Source organism: Cervus elaphus, chromosome 5 (assembly GCF_910594005.1).
Source record: "Cervus elaphus chromosome 5, mCerEla1.1, whole genome shotgun sequence".
Lineage (NCBI taxonomy): Eukaryota > Metazoa > Chordata > Mammalia > Artiodactyla > Cervidae > Cervus > Cervus elaphus.
In genome coordinates, this window is record NC_057819.1 from 96,183,888 (window position 1) to 96,199,727 (window position 15,840).

General features: G+C 40.2%; 1 protein-coding gene across 2 annotated transcripts in view; it reads left to right on the forward strand.

Moving 5' to 3' along the window:
* The first annotated feature begins 4,774 nt into the window (after positions 1-4,774).
* Positions 4,775-15,840, forward strand: part of PAFAH1B1 (platelet activating factor acetylhydrolase 1b regulatory subunit 1) — a 64,676-nt gene continuing 53,610 nt past the window's right edge. Inside the window, exon 1 of one of the 2 annotated variants that reach the window (XM_043903393.1) lies at positions 4,775-4,906. The gene's annotated coding sequence lies outside the window, so the exon portion shown is untranslated. Of the gene's footprint in view, positions 4,907-5,460; positions 5,732-15,840 lie in introns of those variants that run through there. The other variant, XM_043903394.1, reaches the window with a different exon arrangement.

The window sequence follows — 15,840 nt, forward strand, 5'->3', positions numbered from 1 at the left end:
TCTAGTCATGAGGAGCTGATATCATCACGAAGGGATTTAGTGCTTTTCTAGATATGAGGACCATAAAGAAAGCTGAGCACCGAAGAGCTAATGCTTTCGAACTGTGTTGCTGGAGAAGACTCTTGAGTCCCTTGGACAGCAAGGAGATCAAACCAGCCAATCTTAAAGGAAATCAATCCTAAATATTCATTGCAAGGACTGATATTGAAGCTGAAGCTCCAATACTTTGGCCACCTGATACGAAGAGCCAGTTCATTGGAAAAGACCCTGATGCTGGGAAAGATTGAGGGCAGGAGAAGGGTGTGACAGAGATGAGGTAGTTGGACGGCATCATTGCCTCAGTGGACACGAGTTTGAGCAAACTCCAAGAGACAGTGAAGGACAGGGAAGCCTGGTGTGCTGCAGTCCATGGGGTCGCAAAGAGTCAGACATGACTGGGCAACATTGACAGATACGAGGAGATGCAAGGATTGGGATCATGAAAGCAGTTCTTGAATATATCTAACTTTCTAAAGACCTGTTCTACTAGTTTCCCTGGAGCACAGAGTGCCTCACTCTCCACCCTGGACTCCCTTCAGGGCATGTCGAAGGTCAACAGCTGGAGCAGCACAGGGTTCAATCTCCACAGAGGCAGATGGCAAATGCCCCTGGCAAGCGCCAGTTTGTAATTGACAAGGGCATCCCCTGGACCATTGCAGTCGAGGACTCTTTTCTCATTATCATTTCATTCCACCTGCCTGGACTTTCTTTAATTTCCTGGGACACAGCAATCATTTTCCTGTCTCAGGGTCTTTGCCTTTGTTCCTTAATCTAGAATGTTGTATCTACATAAGTCTCTCACTCATTCCTCTGACATGTCTTCTCTTACCACCCTAACTCATGTGATCCTTTCTATTTTTCTCCATCCCAAAGTTGTTTATTGCCTACATAGCTTGTCATCTTTTTTTTTTTTAATTTTAGGGTTCACTTTAAAAAATTTTTTTAATTGGAGGATAATTGCCTTACAACGTATTGGTTTGTCATACAACAACATCAATCAGTCATACATATACATTTGTCCCCTCCCTTTCAAATGTCCCTCCCATCTCCCACCTCATCCTACCCCTCTGAGCTGTAAGAGGTCACCAGGTTGAGTTCCCTCCATTGTACAGCAAATTTCCCCTGGCTACCTATTTTACATATGGCAATGTATATATTTTAATGCTACTCTTTCAATTCATCCTACCCTCTCCTTCCCCCACTGTGTCCACAAATCTGTTCTCTATGTCTGTGTCTCTATTGCTGTCCTACAAATAGGTTCATCAGTACCATTTTTCTCCGTATTATCACCTTTTTTCTGTCTTCTATCAGAATATAAACTCGTTGAATTCAGGGATTCTGTTTGTTGTATCCATTGTACATTTTCAGCTTCCAGCACAGGGTCTGGTATATAGGAGATACTCAGGTAAATATTCGTTGCATGGATGAATAAAAATTGTAGGCATTTTTAAAAGTTTGCTTTACATCACCTCCTTCATAAAGCTTTGAGTCCTCTAGGTGAAAATTAATTTTTTACTTTACAAGGTATACAAACAAGCATAAAGGGTAAGAAAGTTTGCCTGGTCTACTGCAGTGACATCTAGAATGAATTTTTTTGTATTATGTTAGCACTTTAACAATTATTATATATGTGTGTATGTATCATATGTATATGTATATGTATACATATGATCTCAGATTACGAAGTACTGCTTCTAAATATTTCTTCTATGTCCAGCTTGTGAGTTTCACCTCCTTTAATAGTCTGTAATTTGTTTCTGTGGCCTCCCAATGTTCATGACACATGAGGGTGTCATGATGCTGAGATGAAGAATGACTGGTTTAGTTGGACTTGCCCTCACTGACATGTTCATGCTTTGGGGAAATGCAGGTTACACAAATTATTTAGCCAAAATGAGTCTTGACCAGTTGGGTCATGGTTTTCTTTCAAATGGGACACATATGCCTGACAGACAGATACACGTAACCTGTATGCCTGAAAGCTACCCTCTCACAAATTGCTAATTGCTTTCTATCAAGTACACACATACAGCAATGTACGTTTGCCCATAAACAGAGGACAGTTTCATTCTCAACATAATGTTTTAACATTTGTGCCCATTGTAAACAGATTTATGTTCTGGAGCTACTTTTAGAAGACATTTTGTCCTCTCTCCAACAGTAATATTTTTAGAGTGCTTCTTCCAGTCCGCTTCTTTGCAGAATTGTTTAAACTAACACTAATTTTACTGCAGCAACTGAAACAAATGTTTCCATTTTGAAAATGTCTGCTGGGAAAAGTAAAGATTTGCAATTCAAATGAATGGGGAGATTGTTAGATTATGGTAAGTAAAATGGATGTTTACACTTACTTTTTTTCAAGAAACATCATCCAAAATATTCATTATTAAATGTTTCCTGAATGGATGTAGTAGGTTCTGTAGAAGGCTTTCTTATGAATTATGATTAATAGCATAGATGGCCTAATTCTTCATTTTCAACAGACAAGTGTCTATTAAGATGAGTCTATCACTTTAGAAACTGAAAAGAAAGTGCACAGAACCAGAACACATCACTCCATATTAAGATAAGCACACAACACAGTTTTCTTTTCAGAAAAATTGTAATCCAGGGACAGTTTTTACGCATTCCTCCCAAGTGAGTCTATTGTGTGTTGAAGGATTGCTATAGAACTAAAACGTGATCTCAATTTAATTCATAATTACGTAATATACATTTTAAAGCATTCTGATTTCTTGAGTCTATGAGCTCAAGGTATTGGGGTTAGTGCTACCTATTTGTATTAAATCAGTGTTTATAAATGTGATTCTGATTTCTGGGCAATTCTGTTGGCTCTTAGAACATTCATTTAAGAAATAAAGAGCTGATATACTCAGGTGATTAAATTTTAATACTGTGATGTTAGGCAATAATACACACTTTAAAAGGTAAAAAATGAACTAAAGATGGATTCTTAGAACAAAGGATGTTAATCTATTTCAAGTTTATTGACTGTTACTGGATGTGGCACAGACCAAACTCTTGTGCCTCATTTTGTTGTTCTTGCCCAACCAGAGAATCCCAGAACTGTAAACCCAGAAAAGACATTCCAGAGACCATTTGATTTCCTTCCCTGCCTTCAGGAAGGGGAGAACCCAAATCCTCCAGGCAATTCATTCATAGTCCTCTTGAACATCTGCAGAGTTAAAGACTTAAAACCTTCTTAAAAGGAAACTTATTTTGCTATCAACTAAAAGTAATTGTTACATGAGTTGCCTGTGACTCCCTACTAAAGCCATATACTATATACATGCAGCATTTCCTAATTCTCACAAAAGCCTTACAATTTATATGTCTATTTTACAGAGAAACTGGGGCTAGAGAGAGTCATTTAACCAAGGCCACACTTCCTTTATATGGCTGATCCAGGATACACATTCAGGTTCTGTCATTAACCCAGTAGTTTCTCAAAGGTAATGTATTTACCTAAAAAGGAAAACAATAAAATCAATAAACACAAGCCTAAACCTATATTTCAGGAAAAGAGTTTCCTTGGACAATATAAATTAGTGATGAGATGATCACACTAGGTAACTCTTAATAAAAGAATATTCCACATAGGATAATCTAGAACCTCAAAACTGGCCTCTTTTAAATCAAATGTCTGTGTGGAACGCATTTGACTACAAATCTCCAAGATTTTATCTGCCATCTATTTCAACCACCCAAATAGCAAACACACACGCACACAAAACACACACACGTGAGCGCGCGCGCTCAAGCCTTGTAGGGATAAAGTTCCAGGTCTTTCTTTGGGTATCAGTTTCGAGACTTCCAGAGTCGCAGATGTGTGTATGCCTATGTGTGACTAAGGAAAAGAATAGCTGAATCACATCTGAAAGCGAATATTCTCAAATTAAAAAATCTCTAACAACCAGGCATTCATATCCAGCAGGCTTTAAACCTCAACAGCTCTTCTCCCCAAACTAACCCAATCTACTCCCCCGCCCTCTCCCCGGTCCATGAGAAATAAACCCGAAGGCGGAAGGTAGAAGGGGCGACATTCTGGCCCGGGCTCTGCTTTCTGAAGCCCATCGGGGCCCGCAATCCACGGTGCCAGATGGTCCCTGCTGTTGGCCAGGGAAAACGGAGAGATCTCCGTTCGAGAGCAAGAGCAGGGCGTGGAGGTGAAGACAGACGGAGTTCGCCAGGGGCCGCAGCAGTCAGACGAGGGTCTAGGAAAAGGTTACTGGGAACCTTTGCCCAGGTTGCAAAGGCGTGCTGAGCGAAAATAAGCACCTCTCGCGCACACTTGCCCGCCCGCCTGCCTCTCCGACCTCTCTACACCGCCGAGCCGCATCGGCCCGCCAGCCTGCTAAGCGGAAGGCAGCGCGGCTCAGGGCCGGGCCCGGCCCGCGCATGCGCTGCAGCCCTCCTCCGCTCCCTCTTCCCCGCGGGTCTGGGGCGGCGGCGGCGGCGGCGGCGGCGGCGGCGCGGTGACGTCAGGGCGTTGGGGCAGCTCCTGTGACAGACGGAGCTGGAGCGGCGGGGCGGCGGCGGAGTCCAGCGGCCGAGATAGCGAGTGAGCGAGCGAACGAGCAGCGACCCCGGGGTCCAGGGAGCGAGAAGAAGAAGGAGGGGAGCGCTCGGGCGCGAGCTTAGAGCCACCGCGAGCGCCGGGCTTGGGCTCGAGCCCCGGAACGGCTGAGGAGCCCGCCCGCTCCCCTCCCCTCCCCCTCCCCGGGACCGGGCCCAGCGCGCCATCCTCCCCCTCCCTCCTTCCCTCCCTCCCTCCTTCCTCCCTTCCCTCTCCCTCTCCCCCTCCCCCGCCGGTGGATGGGAGTGAAGGACGGAAGAGGCCCTGCGGAGGCGGCTGTGCAGCGCTCCGGTAAGACGGACGAGGGTCTGCGCCCTCCCTTATGTCTTCTCCACCGCGCTCGGGCGGCTGCGGGCCGGGCCCGGCGGCCTGACGATGTGGCTGCGCCGGTCCCCTCCCTCCCATTCTCCCCTCCCCCTGCCGCCGCCTCCTCCTCCTTCTTCTTCTCTCCTCGCTCTCAAAATGGCGGCCGCGACGGCCGTTGAGTGAGAGACACGGGAGGAGGGGGGGACAGACCGGGTAGGGCGCTGCCCTCGCTCCCCTCCTCCCTGGCCCGCGTTCTGGGGGTGCCGGGGCCGCCGCGGCTCCACCCGCGGCCTTCCCCGGGAAGGGATCGCCTTCCTCCCTTGGTGACTTAGCAAGAAAAGTATTCTTGGGTAGGAAGGGCGTGGAGAGCAGGTCGCTCTCAGATCTTGGGGAAAGGGTTCGGCTCTCCTCTCCCTGTCCGCGGAAGACAAGCTCCGCAGTCCCCACCCCACTCCGCGGCAGGCGCTCAGGGACCGGGCTCAAGCCGCCTCGGCACTGTCCACCGGCCTGCAGGCGTTCCGTCCCCCACCTGTCCTTAGGATGGAGTTGACCTGAGAAGGATGGTCCAGCCTTTCCCTGGCCCCCCTGTGCGGTGGTTCAGCCCCTGCACCCACTGAGGAGGAGCGGCCTGACCCCACCGAACCATCCGCAGCATCCACCCACCAAATCCGGCAGGGTTTTCTTTTCTGCCGTCGGCTCCTTCAAAGGGAGCTGCCTCTTGACGTTGTAACACTGAGCTTCGAGGCCCTCAGCCATTCTTCGAATCTCCCCACTCGTATAGGAAACGCAGTGCCTGCCTTAACCTCCCAGGTGAGAAAATGCCTTTGAGGTGGTGGGCAAATTTTAACAGTACGTCTCTAAACAGAAGAGTGGAGAGGAGGAGGAGGTTTTTCAGTATCTGAGACAAGAGAGAAAGGTGGCTTGGCTTTATTTGTTGTTCTGCCTTTCTTCCGTGACTTAGCAAGAAACTCCTTGGGAGGAAGACAGGAGATTTTCTTTTGGGGTTGCCGTTTGGGTCCAATCTATATCAGTCTTTTGGTTAAGAAATTGTGCTTTGGAAGCGAAGAACCAGATTTGTGGTCTCCGTTCTCAATGGGCGATGTCATGCCAAGGTCCCCCCCTCCCCCTTTCCTTAAGAGGCAATCGGGAGAGAAGAAAGATATTACTGTTATTCCGACCTCTACTTTAACACACAATCCTTGAGATTTATAAGGTTTTAAAGGCTAAACAAAACAATTGTGCCGTTTTTGGTAATTGTATTTTTGTTGGGGGGTGGGTTGTTTTGTGTGAATTTCATTTTGAGCCTAGGGCGGAGGAGACGGTGCTTGGGCCTTTCATACCAGTAATGTCATCTCTCCCCTTTTGCCACGGTAGTGTTTGCTTGAATTTTTTTTTTTTTTAATTCCTTTTTTGCTGCAGCAGAGCTTGATTGCTGCGGGGTTCAGTCTTTTAATCAGGAAAATGTCCTGGTTGGGTAGGTCGATAGTGATATAATGTTGAATATATTAAAAGCTTTCACTTAAAGAATTCTGATTTGGATCTAAGGCATTAGCTACATTTTAATCTCTCGTGGGTATCTTTCAGGACACAGTTTTGCAAAATAATTGGCAGTTGCAAATTGCAGTTTTTATTAAAGCATAAGAGTGATCTCTGTTCAGGGTGATTTATTCTTTCATGTTCTATTATAAATGATCATTGTTTGGATTGTTCACAAGGGGAGGATCTATCTCCTAAAACAAAGCTGTTATTTTTATAAATCAGAATGAAACCTAATTTTTCACAAAATATTTCTGTTTATCTTGATTTTGATGGAGCTAGCCCTATTTCCGTGCCTCTCCCACCTCTTTTTTTTAAAATGGGCTAATATTTGTGGATGCTGTGAACAGCCATTGAGCTGAGGAGACTGGGTGGAGTAAGAGAGCAGAAGCTGTGAAATGCTAGATTGCCTTTTCATAGCATTTTTCTCTTGCTTATGTTTTGTAAGGTTATTTGATGCTAATTGGTGCTACAGTAAAGGCATTTCTCTGTAGTAAATCTTAAAATTTCATGTTTTTAGTTTCTACCTTTTTTTTGCAAGGTGGAGTAAAAAGCTGTGTCCCTGCTCTAAAGCAAATACTTATTGTCTGTATAGTACCTGTATACATACATACACGTTCATATACATATATACACACTTCTGAATTTTTTTTATTGTTTTAGTTAAGTTAAATGTAAATTAATGAATGCCAGAAATATTTGGCAAAAAATAGTAGAAATATTGCGAAAATCTAATGAGAACATTACAGATGTTTTCTTTAACTTTAGTTTGCATTGAAACAGTAAAATCTGTGATTTTTAAATAATGAACATCAAAAGTGAGTAAGAGAGGAAAAGGTAATTTGTGTTAAATGCTCTTTATATAGACCCTTTCTCTTGTGTTGTCCTTTGGAAGAGATCTTTTAGTAAGGTACTGCCCTAAGAGAGGGTAGGTCAGTATAATGTCTCGTATCAAGCATTAGTGTGAATAGATGTTCTCAGAAGGATGTCAAATTGATGTTGTAAATGTGGTTTTGATGGGCCTTATGACTATTTGTCAGTGTATGATACATTTTTATATTTTTGTTATTTTTAACGTAATTAAAAAGTAGAAGGGTTCATGTGGCGGGGAATGAGGTTAGTGTTACGTGTCTAACATATCCTAACCCTTCGTGTTTGTAGCTATAAGAGTGTACTAAGAGCCGAGATTTTTCAGTAGATTACTAGTTGATTAGGAGTTTAAAATAATTTGACTTAAGTATGAGAGCTTTTACTTCTAAATGTGTATCTGGATATGTTTCTGATACATGTGGCAGAATCTTGGGCTTAATTTGGAGATCAATTTTTAAAATTCTTAATAATCCTATACTTACGAAACTTTTAATGAGATTGGGATGGATTAATTTTTTAGTAGAATTACTTGGTATCTTCCAGATACAGTTACCCTGGTATATAAAATATTTAGAGATGTCTCTGGAAGGGAGGAATCAGTATAATAATTTTTGGTTTTCCAGCTAGAACAGCCATGTTTCATTGTTTATATTTTTTCAGTGTAAATGTTTCTCCCTCTTATGCAATAAATGATACCGTATATATGACTTTATCTTGCAGCTCATATTTTCAGTGTCCAAGAAAAAAGAGGATCTTTTTGTTTACCTGTGATTCATATTATTCACAATTTGTCTTATTAAGTAAGCCATAGAAACTATGGAAGTTATCATCATTAGGATGGAGATATCTTAAAAAACAAACCCAAAGTAAAATCTTAGGACAATTGGAATTAATTTTCCAATTCTCCCATTGAGTTCTAAAGCAGTGAGTCATGCACTCTTCTGCCAAAGGGACTTGAGGCTCCGGTTAGTTTTAAACCACGCCTGTCATGTCTGCTGTGGTCCTAAAAGAGATTTCTTTATTTGCCTGTAACTTTCTGTTGTGAAAATATTTCTTTATGACTGGTAATCTGTTTTCCAACACTTTGGAAAGAGAGACAGTTTAATTTACAGTAGAAATTCTTTGCCACTTTCATTGTACAACTTTTTTTTTTAATAACTTAAAAAGTTGCTTTATTAAAAATAAACTATACAAAAACAAACAAAAAACTGATGGTATATGACTTCTGAAAAGAAAAAGCAAACCTGTTCTCCTGGTCCTTAGCTGTAGAGTGAATCTTAGTTGCTAAAGGCCAGATTTGAGAAATGTTTTGAGAAATGTGTATTTCATGAAGAAAGATGCTGTATTATATAAGCCTACTACTAGGTCAGTTCAGTGAAGTCTTTTTGAGTTGTTTTAGCTTTGTTGCTGGTTTGACATGGCACTTTGACTAGTCATTTAAAGTGGAACTTTAGTTTAATTTTGCTGTGTGCATAATTTTTAACCTTGTCATGGCAGTTTCAAATTTTAATTGTTATTTGTGAAATGCTTTATAGTCTTTGGATGCAGATACTATAAGGACTTGTTATTTTGATCTGTTGTTTTCTCTTTAAAAGATGGTGGCTTGTAGTTGAGACTTACCTAGTTAGATTGATCTGTGCATTTGTCAAAGATAGTTCTGGAAGAGTATCCTCTGAAGTTATTGTCATCTAACGTAAACATTTTCCTAGAAGTTTGTAAACATATTGAACATGGCCTTTCAGTTCTGTCAGGTACTTTTTGTGAAAGAATGGTATTTTTATGGATAAGAGAAACTAGAATTTAGAGAATTTCTTTTCCCAAGGTCACATGTTGGGTTAGTAGCTAGAATGAGGTAAATACTGTAGTCAGTGAACCACTTGGGTAGTGCCTTGCATAATCATTCTTTTTTCTTTTGACAAAATGGACTCTTTTCATAACATTTTATGTTTGCTAATTTCTTTTCTAAAATGATGAGAACTGGTAGTATTTATTGCCTGCATCATTTAAATTGGCATTTATTCACATGATCTTACATTGCTATTTTGCTTGTATAAGGCATTTGAATAGGAACTTCCGGAAAATGTCTAATTCTGCTTTATCATAGTACATTTATAAGTAAATAAATGCTGCAAACATACAAATAATATTAATAAGTTAATATTAAATCAATATTTAAGTACATATAAGTGGTATTAGTAAGTAAATAAATACTTTTAAAATTTGATTGAGTATGAGGTTCTGTGAAAGGAAATGTGCTATCCTGTAGTTCTTTGTAGTGGCTAACTTCCAGGGATCTCTCTGGAATTAAGGTGAATAAAGGAAAAGTGTTCATATTTCCTTTACAGAGATTTTATGTTGTCCCAGGAACAAGGTAGCACTTCCGACATAGTTGTTTCAGGGCCACAGAACACTCACCTGTAAGAAGTGAACTTACCCAACTAGACAGATTGCATTTGCATTTCAATTATCTGTTCCTTGAGCTCTTATGTGCTGACCAGAATTACTGACAGTTAACTGAGGCTGATAAGAATTTTCTGAGAGACTCTTTTGATAACTGTGAAATTAAGAATCTGGGGAATTTTTAAGAAATTTAGTTGAAAGCTTATATTTTTAAGGATTTGCATGTTGTAGATTTAATTCACTTTTAATTTATGACAAAGATACAAGGATATGTTTATGATATTAGTATTTTGTGTGCGTAAGGCATCTATTTTATCTCTTCATCTTTCCTTCCATGTTTGTTTATCAAAAATGTGCTGACTGCAGAAGAAAGGAAGGTCAAGATTAAGAGTCAGTTGTATTGGGAACTCCCTGATGGTCCAGTGTTTAGGCCTCTGGGCTTTCACTACTGAGGGCCTGGGTTGGGGAGCGTTGGGGAGCCCACAAGCTGTGCACTGTGGCCAAAGGAAAAGTTAATTATATTGATTATTATTTACTATTATTTTTGTTATTTTGTTTTTAAAGGGTGGGGAAAAGCTATACATTTATCATTAGCAGAAAAAATTAAACAAAGCTGTTGACTAAAACCGAAATGAGTATTTTAGATTCTAATACTAACTCCATCATTTTTACCAGCTATGAAAGTGTGTTAGTCACTTAGTCATTTCTGACTCTTCGTGACCGCCATGGACTGTAGCTTGCCAGGCTTCTCTGTTCGTTGGGATTTCCCAGGCAGGAATGCTGGAGTGGGTTGCCATTCCCTTCTCCAGGGGATCTTCCTGTCCCAGGGATTGAACCGAGGTCTCCTGCAGTACAGGCTTTACTGTCTGAACCACTAGGGAAGTCTCTGTGAGCCTTGAGCAATAAGCCTGTTTTTTACCAGTAAGTGGATAATGTTGACAGCATCTAACGCATAGGTTGGTTGCTATTATTGGATAAAAGGCCTGTAAACCCTTCAGTAGATATTTTTTATTGTTAGAGACTTTTTTAAGTAAGAGAATTAACATACTGTTTACTCATAAAAGTAACCAGTAATATAGCTCTTATAGTTTTAAGTATATTTCTTAAGAATTTTCAAAATTTCTTAGTAGGCAAGAAGTGCTGTGTAAATCAATGCCAAATGGACTAATTCCGTTTTTTAATATAAAATTATATTGCTTGCAAGCATTTTATTTTAACTGCAAAGTGTATTTATATCTTTATTTTAACAAACAAAGCTTTTGTACTTTTTTTTTTTTTTTTTAAGTAACGTGCTTATTTTATTATTTTGGGCTGTACTGGGTCTTTGTTGGCTTAGTTGCGCTGAGGCATGTGGAATGTTAACTCCCCAACCAGGGATTGAACTCCTGTCCCTTGCATTGGAAGGTGAATTCTTTAGCACTGGACCACCAGGGAAGTCCCTTGTTTGTACTTTTAAATATTAAATAACCCATATTTTTCCTGTTTTCTTTTTAGAATACCTTTTTATTTTGGGATTATTTTAGATGTGTAGACAGGTTGTAACGATAGTGCAGAGAGTTTTTGTATATACCCTGCCCCTAATTTTCTCCATTGTTAACATCTTATATTTCTGTGGTACATTTGTCAGTCTTGGTATTTCCTATTAGCTAAACTCCAGACTTGATTTGAATTTCGCTGGTTTTCCCTTAATGGCCTCTTTCTGTTTTAGATTTAATCCAGGGTACCACCTTGTATGTGGTTGTCTTGTATCCCCCGTCTCCTCTGGTCTGTGACAGTTTCTCAGTCTTCCCTTGTTTTTCATGACCTTTACTGTCTTGAGGTCCTGGTCAGGTGTTCTGTAAAATGTCTCCCAAACTGGGTTTGTCTGATGCTTTTTCATGATTAGATGGGTTGTGGATTTTCGGGAAAAAAATACAACAGAGGTGAAGTGCGCTTCTCATCACATCTTGTCAGAGGCTGCATGATGCCCACAAAACATCAGTGGTGATGCTAACCTTCATCACTTGGTTAATGTAGTGTTTATCAATTCTTTTAAAGTTATTATTTTTCCTTTACCTTTTGGAAATGAGTCCAGTTACATTCCCTGGTGGGGGGAGTATCAGTTTACGTATGTCATTTGGAATTCTGCAGTAAGGCAGATTTGCCTCCTCTTCCCCATTTATTAAAACAATTTACATCCATCAAGAAAATTTTGTTTGGGATTTTAAATATTAATTTAAGTAATCCTCGTTTTATTCACATATTGTTTAAAACATTTTGACAGTGGTTTGAAGAATAAAGATCAGAGAAAGCCTTTGAAGGAGCTACATTTAAGTGAATTCTATATCCCTGTAGAAATTACTCTGAGAGTAACGTTCAGTGTTGGGATTTTAGAGAAGAGCTCCACATTTTGGGACTTGTTTGGAGGGACACTGCTGTGATCTGAGAAGCAAAGCAAATAGGGCATCTTATTCATCGGTGCTGTGCTAGAATTTGAATCCTCCTTGTTCTTCCCTTTCCCTCAGTAAACTTGTAAATATTGAAGCAGAAAACAAAATATTTTTGACTGACTGGACTCTTTAAAAACAGAGCTGAGATCTATGTCCTGAAGGAGATTTATTTTATATTAAGGAGAATTTATAATCCCTGGGTCGGGAAGATCCCCTAGAGAAGGAAATGGCAACCCACTCCAGTATTCTTGCCTGGAGAATCCCATGGAGGGGGTTGCAAAGAGTTGGACACGACTGAGCTACTTCACTTTCACTATATTTGAGTGCAAGATAATTCTTGAGCATTGCAGTTATTACAGTTCTTGGCAGTTTTTTTTTTTTTTTTCATTTATTTTTATTTTATTTTTAAAATGTTTATTTATTTGGCTGTGCCAGGTCCCAGTTGTGGCATGTGAACTCTTGGTTGCAGCATGTGGGGTCTAGTTCCCTGCCCAGGGATTGAACTCAGACCCCCTGCATTGGGAGCTCAGAATCTTAAGCACTGGGCCACCAGGGAAGCCCCTAAAATTTATTTTTAATTGAAGGATATTTACAATATCGTGTTGGTTTCTGGCATGGGTCAGTCATAGGTATACATATGTCCCTTCCCTCTCCTGCCTCCCTCCCACCACATCCCACCTGGCAGTTGTTTTTATATCTTGCCGTTCCACTGTATTACTTGTACAAAGAATATCATTGGGTTTCTACTTTTAAAACCCTTATTCAATATCATTACTTATTTTTGTTTCTCTTCTAAATTTTCATCAATTTTTCAGTCCAGCAGGCATTTATTTAGATATATTCCAAGCATTGGTGATGCAAACATGATTGTCAGCCCTTGCCCTCAATGATCTTAGAACTTAGAAACATATATTTAACGTGCAAAGGTAGAATAATAATGCTAAAATCAAAATATATACTTGGTGAGATGTTTTCAAAGAGGTCTTCACAAAGATTTTGGTTAAACATTTTTGAAGAAATCTTGTCACGTTGTTTGGGGGATTAATTTGTACCCAGTCTCATAAGCACCCCTTAGTGGTGAGGAAGTTCCATGTAGCTGTAGTTCAGTGTGGCTGGGGTGATGGCAGGTCTGGAGGAGTGAGAACGGTGCCCGGATCTCACCTGTGAAGCCGGCTGTGGACCCATTTCCATTTGCAGGCTCGGTCTCCTCTTAGGTCTCGTCTTAGACTCACTCAATACAAATTCCGTGGGTGCGGGGGAGCACCGGGGATACCTGCATTTTCAGTAAGCTTCCTAGTTGATTGTTTTTGAGAAGAACTGTTTTTGTCCTTGAGGTGGCAGAGGGTGATTTTAAGTTGTCATAAGTGACGTCATTAGATTTCCCTTTTAAAAAGGCAGCTGTCAGCATTGTGGAATATGCAGCTATGGAGTGGATGGAGGCAGATAGACCTGTGATAACTATTTAAAAGACAGTGAAGTTTTAAAGAATGGATTTGAGAGAGATTGAGTGTGTATAAATTAGTAACCGATTTGATAATGGGAAGTGAGACAAACAAGGAATGAGGAAGGTGAAGAATTGAGATTTGTTTGTTTTGGTTTGCGCTGTTGAGCAAATATGGTGGTTTGGAAGGAATGAGAAAGAGTTGAAGGAGAACCAAGGTTGGGGGGAAGTTTTTTTGGTTGTTGTTTTGTGTATGTTCTAACAGTGTAACCATTACATGTATTGGAGACTTGAGTTCTAAAATACTTGGTATTTTTTTGTTTTATATGTCTATCAGTATGATTAATAGTAGAATTTTTAAATTTATGCTTACTAACCTTATGAGGTATTAAAAATTCATTCTTTCATCAGAATGTATTCACTGCACTCTTATGAGAACTGTGCTGAGGTGCTGGAAAGTACTCCAGACAGGGGACAAGCAATAGTAAAATAATAAAGGTGTCAGAGTGAGGAGAGCGAAGTTGTGCGTTACAAGGTGCTCAGTGTTAGAGTTTGCGCAAAGTGGGACTTGATTAGAAGTAAGACTTGAAATGTGGGAAGGGACCAGATACTGGTCAAAGACCTTATACACTGTGTTAAGCATGTGGACTTCGGGAAATAGGTGCAGCATAATGCAGTGATTAAAGGCCCTAACTCTGGAGACCAGATGCTTGTGTTCAACTCTGCTGCTTACATAGCTCTGTTGCATTACACACACACATACACAGAGTATAAAAGCTCCTTATTTAAATTTTCATGGGTAGTTATGAGGAGTAAATGAACACTTCTAAAACACTTAAAGCAGTGACTAGCATACAGTAAGTGTTATTTAAATATTTGCTAAGTAAAAACTAGTGTGCCATTGAACAGTTGTTTTTAAGTAAGTGATATGGTCAGATTGTATTTTAAATATATGATTCTAGGGCTGAGTATAAGATAAATTTTAATAGGCCAAGACTAGATTTAGAAAGACCTGTTGAAATTAAATTAGGCCAGTCCAAGGACTTCCCTGGTGATCCAGTGGCTAAAACTCTGCACTCCCAGTGCAGGGGTCCGGGTTTGATCCCTGGTTAGGGAACTAGATCCCACATCCCACAAGTAAGAGTTGTGCAGCTATTAATCAAAGATCCGGTATGCTGCAACTGAGACCCAGTGCAGCCAAACAAGCAACTATTTTAAAATAAATAAATAGTCCAGTCCAGATGAGAGCTGATGGTGTGAACTCTGGTGGTACTATTAAGGACAGACAGAAAAACTGAACAAACATTGAAGTGTTAAACTTGGCAGATACAGGTAATCGAATATAGGAAAGAGAAAATCAAGGCTGACCGCCCCCCCTCACAATATTCATTAAAGTACTTTGGGTCTTAGATGTCCTCTATGCTAGTGATATTTGAGGCTTTGGTGTATATTAGGGTGCTTCCATAAAAGTGAGAACTAATGACCTGAGATAGTTTTTAATTTCTCTAGATGTATAGGCCTTTGCTGTTTTTCTCAGTAGATGGAGGGAAATTTCTCTTTAAAGATCCACTACTATGTGTAAAACTCTCATTTAACCCAAGTGCAAAGAGCCAGAGAGCTTAAATAATGATTTTATTATGTTGTTTTTATGTTATAACTTTATATTAAAATTTGTGATTATAAAAAGATAGCACCATAGTAATGCTGTAAAAATTTAAAGTGGCTGCTGAATCATTAAAGAAGTTAAAATTTGTTAATTCTATTATAGCTATAATTTTTCATTGTTTATTCATGTATGTGAAGTTGCTCAGTTGTGTCCGACTCTTTGCGACCTCATGGACTGTAGCCCACCAGGCTCCTCCATCCTGGGATTTTCCAGGCAAGAATACTGGAGTGGGTTGCCATTTCCTTTTCCAGGAGATCTTCCCAACCCAGGGATCGAACCTGGGTCTCCCACATTGTAGACAGACGCTTTACCATCTGAGCCACCAGGGAAGTCTTGGATCGGTACAATATTTCATCACGTATTCATTCCTTTGATGAATCTTACTTCCTCTTCCCTACTTTTAGATTTGTCAAATTCTAAGAATATTTTTTCATGCCATTCAGTTTTACAAAAATAGGCAAACTTGATTGAAATTAGATTGTTCTCTAGAGTCTTAATGAAATAATTAAATGGGTAGGAAATTCAGTATCCTTCTGTAGCCTTTTAAATCTGGGTCCTGGGTCATAGTGGTGAACAC